The 6,624-nt window shown below is 44.6% G+C and overlaps 1 long non-coding RNA gene across 1 annotated transcript; it reads left to right on the forward strand.

Annotated features, from left to right (window-relative positions):
- Positions 1 to 1,454: 1,454 nt before the first annotated feature.
- Positions 1,455 to 2,770, forward strand: LOC115248755 (uncharacterized). Its single transcript, XR_003887498.1, has 3 exons — positions 1,455 to 1,500; positions 2,428 to 2,604; positions 2,715 to 2,770. It is a non-coding gene; the product is annotated as an uncharacterized lncRNA (long non-coding RNA).
- The last annotated feature ends 3,854 nt before the right edge of the window (positions 2,771 to 6,624 follow it).

Genomic DNA, 6,624 nt, shown 5'->3' on the forward strand with positions numbered 1-6,624 from the left:
GTTCAGTCTGGACTGGGCAGAAGGTTTGGAGAACCAAGACATCAGTCTGGTGCTTCTGCTCTCATGCAGGGAGCTGAACTTGATCAGAGATGAGCAGCACAGTCTTCTCTCACTGCTTCATGTTTTCCATCCAACATTACAGAAGATCAGAGCAGAAGATCTGACTGTCTGGAAACTTCTGTTCATCTTTGATGGCCTGGATGAAAGCAGATTTTCACTGGGTTTCAACAAGCATCAGGTCATCTCTGATGTCACACAAGTATCGTCCGTTGACGTGCTCCTGGTGAGCCTCATCCAGGGGAACCTGCTTCCCTCAGCTCTCATCTGGATCACCTCCAGACCTGCAGCAGCCCATCAGATTCCTCCCTCGTGTGTTGACAGGATCACAGAAGTACGAGGCTTCACTGACTCCCAGAAGGAGGAGTACTTCAGGAGGAGGTTCAGTGATGAAGATCTGTCCAAGAGAATCATCTCACACATCAAGGCCTCCAGGAGCCTCCACATCATGTGTCTGATCCCAGTTTTCTGCTGGATCACTGCTATAGTTCTGGAGGACATGATGACCAGAGACCAAAGAGGAGAGCTGCCCCAAACCCTGACTGACCTCTACTCACACTTCCTGAGGGTTCAGATAAAGAGGAAGAAGCAGAAGTATGGAGGAAAGCAGAGACCAGGGAAACTGACTGAGGCTGATAAAGAACTCATTCTGAAGTTGGGTCGGCTGGCGTTTGAACATCTGGAGAAAGGAAACATCATGTTCTACTCAGAAGACCTGGAGCGATGTGGACTGGACGTCTCCGAGGTGTCGGTGTACTCAGGAGTTTGTACAGAGATCTTCAAGAGAGAGAGAGTGATCTTCCAGAAATCAGTCTACTGCTTTGTTCATCTGAGCGTTCAGGAGTTTCTGGCTGCCGTCTACATGTTCCACCGTTACACCAGGAAAGACACAGTGGTTATAAGTCAGTTCCTAAAATATTCTCAACCAATCCGCTTTTCCGGGTTTGCTGGGTTGTTTACAAATTACGATCCAGCCACATCTCTTGATGACTTCCTCGGGAGAGCACTCATGAAATCTCTCAAAAGTGAAAATGGCCACCTGGACTTGTTTGTTCGCTTCCTTCATGGTCTCTCTCTGGAGTCCAATCAGAGGATCTTGGGTGGACTGCTGGATCAGAGGAACAGCCACCCAGAAACCATCCAGAAGGTCCTCAACAACCTGAAGGAGCTGAACAGTGATGAATTCTCTCCAGACAGAAGCATCAACATCTTCCACTGTCTGATGGAGATGAAGGATCAGTCAGTCCATCAGGAGATCCAAGAGTTTCTGAAGTCAGGGGAGATATCAGAGAGGGAACTGTCAGAGATCCACTGTTCAGCTCTGGCCTACCTGCTGCAGATGTCAGAGGAGGTTCTGGATGAGCTGAACCTGCAGCAGTACAACACTTCAGAGGAGGGACGACGTCGCCTGATTCCAGCTGTGAGGAACTGCAGGAAGGTCGTGTAAGTAAAGACTTTTAGGGCCGGACATCGGCGTTTAAATCAAGCGAGTGGATCATGTCAGGTAGCAATACCCCCTCCAGTGGTCATTCCTTCAATTCTTTATCTGCATTGCAGCGTCCATAAATTAAAAACAACAACAATTCATCCAGAAATGTTCAACACTGGCTGGATATAAGTTCAAAGGTCAATCCAGACAAACCAACATAAGGCAGGAATAATAGGAGCCACAAGTTAACTGACTATCATGAAATTACTGTCATGTCATTAAATAACTTTTGTTTGTTTGTATACATCGTATTCTAACGACAGAAAAACACATTTTAACTAATGACACGTGACTATTTTGCTTCATTTGTTCAACGTAAAAACAGCCGGCCTCGTTGGTTTAAATGGGTGTTTTAGGTCTTTGTGGCGGTTCCGTTTGGAGCCTTTATGTGACCCACAAAGTTGTTTGAGCCTTTCCACACCCGTTAGGTGGCAACTTCATCACTAGCAACAAAAGGTGCAGTGAAAATGATTTGAAGGAAAACAGGCAGATATAACAGAAGCTGAGGGCAATCGATGCAACCAGAGACTCTGATGTCATCGATCGGATCGCTGAATTAAGACTTGACGCACCATCGTACAAATTGGATGAAATGCAAAATATCCAAAGAGCCGATAGACAGATAAAAAGATGCACGTTTCTTTAAACCATTTGCTACAATCATTTTAAATATTGAGTAATTATGAGCTGTTCTAAAATAAGACAAATGTTGAGAATAATTCAGTTGCATTTCATATCTGATGGTCGTTCAAACTGTTGCTCTACGGTGTTGAATTTAGCTTTTCCAGGAAATGAGCTACATTTGTGTTGAGGTAGATTCTCAGATAAGTTGATGAGAAATCCCAAAGTTTGACTCACTATTTTTGTTTCATGCACAACAGACTGCCTGGTAGTTTTCTTTCAAAGAGTCATTGGGAAGTTGTGGCCTCAGCAATGACGTCAAACCCTTCACATCTACGGGAGCTGAGATTAAGCTGGAACCAAAACCTGGCAGATGCCGGAGTAAAGTTACTGTCTTCTGCAATGATGCATCCAAACTGCAGACTGGAGACGCTCAGGTCAGGAGGCCTCTGTTGGTCTTTTCTAAGTTTCTTTACATTTTCTGCTTTTCTCTTCATTTTCATATTTAGAAATGTGTTTTTATTTGCCCCATTTATTCCTTTTCCAGGCTGTGGCGCTGCAGTTTATCAGAGATCAGTTGTGACTCTCTGGCCTCGGTGCTGAGGTCCAGTCCCTCCCATCTGAGGGTTCTGGACCTGGTTGAGACCGAGCTGAAGGATCCAGGAGTGAAGCTGCTCTGTGGTGCTCTCCAGGATCCTCTCTGTGAGCTGGAGACTCTCAGGTCAGTCAGAGATGATCCAGTACTTTCCCAGGTGTAACTAGTTAGACAATAACTGTTTCCATGTTTGATCTTTGTTATAAACGTAGTGTTACAGTTCTCAGAAAAAAGACCACACAGGACAGATTTGCAGTATTAAATTGGTTGTGGAAATCTGTCCCATGTGAGGATGGTCATCAATGACTAGAAAGGAAGTATCAGTTGTAGATTTGTCTTGTTTTATTTTAGGCTGGACACAAAACCGCCCAAACATTCAGACCAATCAAAAATGGTTCTTCCTGTCTTTTAAAGATCAGAAGGAAAACTAGAAACCCCAAAAAGAAAGCTGCTGCAGTGTGCCATGCCCCTTCTCTACTGAGAAAAGCCATCCCAAAAAAGAGAAAAGCCCAAGTGTGAAGTGAGCACCCTGTTAAACCTTGGTACCGAAAGCCTGCAGTCATTCTCATCTTAGGTGGCTTCATTCCAGCCAGAAGCCCAAACCTGCCTCCCTCTTAAAGGGGCAGCAGGTCAGTCCAACCACAGAAACCTTCATGAAGATCTGAAGCTTTCAGCATCCACAATTGTTGCACCTCACTTCCATTGGAGTCCAAATCAGAGTCAACAAGTTGATTCTACACCAATTCTACACAATGCAACCATTTTAAAAAGGTTTCCATCCATAAGTTTTCACACATTTTTATATAAATCTGTTTGTTCATCGCCTCCTTCTTTTGTAATGATCATTAAAGAAAATGACCTTATTGGAGTTTTTCTCCTCACAAATATGACTTTCTATGAACGATGCAATAAATGCAGCTTGCAATCTAAGACAATATGGAAGTATGTGTATATAATAGTAGTGGAAGTAGCTCATAAAATAATACATTTGCTCTTCTCATCGAATCTCTCTATGTTATTAAAGAAAAACCTGCTCTTAGTCAACAACATCTAAGAGATCAGCCAAAAATCCTAATTTTATACAATCTAATATAAAACAGTAGAGAAGACTCTTTCTGCAGAGACCCTGGTGGCAGGAATGCAGAAGTATCACCTGCTCAACTTGGAAGGTGGAGCAGAAACCACCAGCTGAGAAGGTCCTCAGCGAGAGGAAGTGGTGGAGAACCATGAAACTTGCTAAGCTCCACCTCAGCTCCAGAGACGGGCTGAGCTGGAGCTGTGGCACCAGGTATCGCCCAGAAGAGCCTCCAACAAACAAGCTCTTCTCTTGGGAGGAGAGGGCTTTGAATCTCAGCTCAGTGTGCTTGTCTCTAGTAGGTGGCAGCTGCACCTTTTCCTGAGCTCCTTGTTGATGCCCTGAGGGGAATTGATGCTCCTGCAATGTTTTCTGGCAGCATTGAGCTTGCAGTGGGGCAATCAAACACACTGTGGGGGGGCTCTCTTTCCTTCTCTCATCTGGAGAACAAGTGACACCAGCTGCCAATCATTGTTGGAGAAATGTGCAGTCAGGGGAACGATGCGTCCAGACTATAGCCACCCTTCCAGCATCCAGCAGTGTCTAAAACCTTTGATTTGGTTTCACCAGAGAGTGTAGGGATTGCAGGGTCGCTGCAGCATCGCCCACAAGCTGTCAGGAGTGGGTCGCTTTGTCCCAACTCCTGACAAGAGTTGAGTGCTATTGAGAAATGTGGTCTCACAAACTTGGAAGGTATTTTGACCTACACACACTTTACATACGCTGTAGATCTTGTCCAACCGCCCTGAAAGAACCCAAAATAGGAACATACGGCAGATAAGCCGGTGCAGGACCAGAGGTTTGTTGCTTGTAAGCTGTGTTTTGCTCTGGTACATGTTGATTTTTATTTGACTTCTCTCAAAATAATTGTTATTTTAGACTAAAGGACTGCAGTTTATCAGAGACCAGCTGTGATTCTGTGGCCTCAGCTCTGAAGTCCAACCTCTCCCATCTGAGGGTTCTGGACCTGAGCCACAACGCGTTGCAGGATTCAGGAGTGAAGCGCCTCTGTTCTGGACTGGAGAGTCCAAACTGTAAACTGGAGAGGCTCAGGTCAGTCTTCATTTTTCTACCTATATACCAGCTGCTAAGATGGTGAAGTGAGGCTGTTCTCAACACTGCTGTGATGCACCACATTAAAAAAATTCCTTGTAATATCGTGAATTCAGGTCTGACCCAACTAAGAACTAACGTAGGTTTAGTACTGATGCAGATCACATGCAGACCTGCACCGTATAACCTCATCCTGCATTTTTCAGATTGATTAACTGCAGTTTATCAGAGATCAGCTGTGACTCTCTGGCCTCGGCGCTGAGGTCCAATCCCTCCCATCTCAGAGAACTGGACCTGAGTTGGAACCGGCTGAAGGATTCAGGAGTGAAGCTGCTCTGTGGTTTTCTCCACTTTCCAAACTGCCGACTGGAAACTCTGAGGTAAACACCATTCTCAAAAATGTCCATTATTCCATCCGAGGGTCCTCACACTTTCTGAGTGTGTGTGTTGTGCCCAGTTCCTTCAGGAGGGAGGGCCACACGGGGACCACTTATTCATGATAAATTGATTTAAGGACAATGAAAAAGCCGACAGATGGTAACCAAAATTAGACAAAACTAGGTGAGGGTGCCTGGTAGACACCAGCCAACGAGGAGGGAGATGGTGACGGAGACAGGAAGTCATCTAAGACAGGTTGTACCTTTAAAGATGAGCCACAGGTGAGATGGATCTCCATGATGAGATGGGAGGGAAAGAGGTGGGAGAACCTGGGAAGAGTGAGGGCCAGAACAATATATATTCTCCTCTGGAACAGTGCAAACCTGAGAGGTTGGAATTGTGGTAATTACATATTACTATCATTTTTTAACCTGTAACTAAATTAAATATTTACAGATCATGCCTTTGATTAACCTTTCAGATGAATACTGGTTTCACTTATGACCTTATAAAAGTTTCCCTTCTTTATTTAGATTAATGCGCTGCAGCTTATCAGAGATCAGCTGTGGCTCTCTGGCCTCGGCGCTGAGGTCCAATCCCTCCCATCTCAGAAAACTGGACCTCAGTGGGAACCAGCTGCAGGATTCAGGAGTGAAGCTGCTGTCTGCTCTCGTAGAGAATCCAGACTATGGGCTGGAGACATTGGGTCAGTAGCTGGTTGAAGCCAGTCAACTCCCGCTCATCTGCTGCATCACTCACTGACCACTGGTGAAGAGCATCTGTGGAAACATCTGCCGTCTACTCCGTCCATAGATGAAAAATTCAGTTTTTAAAAAGCGCTGGTGGACTTTCAGGAGATCAGTCGATGGTCGACAAAGCAGAAGCAGCTTCGCCTTGAAGTTAAATTAGTTCCTGGTATCACACAATGCATCTTTATAAAGTTCTAAATGGCTCCTCGGCCACTCTTAGAAGCATGGAAACATTCTCTTAATTGTCTCTTCAAATGTCTGTATTATACGTTACTATTTTACAGAATGCCTTCAGAATCTTTAGGGTTTAGTATTTACTGTCTCTGTGACATGGAGCATTGGAATATTTCAGCTGCAGCCAGCAAAAACCCATCAGAATGACGGCTATCGGTGGGAACCGCAGGTCATTTGACTTTAGTCAATCTGTTAAATGTTATAGGATACTTGTTCATTGTTATGACTATTTGATCATGTTAAAGGGGTTGAAACCATATTTTGAAAGATAAAGGCGGTGTGTGATTAGAAACTCTTTCTGAACTCTGGTGCTCTGAAACATCTCCGCTTCCATTTTCAGCTGTTTTTATTCTCAATAATGTCAAATCATCCA

The sequence above is a fragment of the Takifugu rubripes genome, unplaced genomic scaffold, assembly GCF_901000725.2.
Source record: "Takifugu rubripes unplaced genomic scaffold, fTakRub1.2, whole genome shotgun sequence".
Classification (NCBI taxonomy): domain Eukaryota; kingdom Metazoa; phylum Chordata; class Actinopteri; order Tetraodontiformes; family Tetraodontidae; genus Takifugu; species Takifugu rubripes.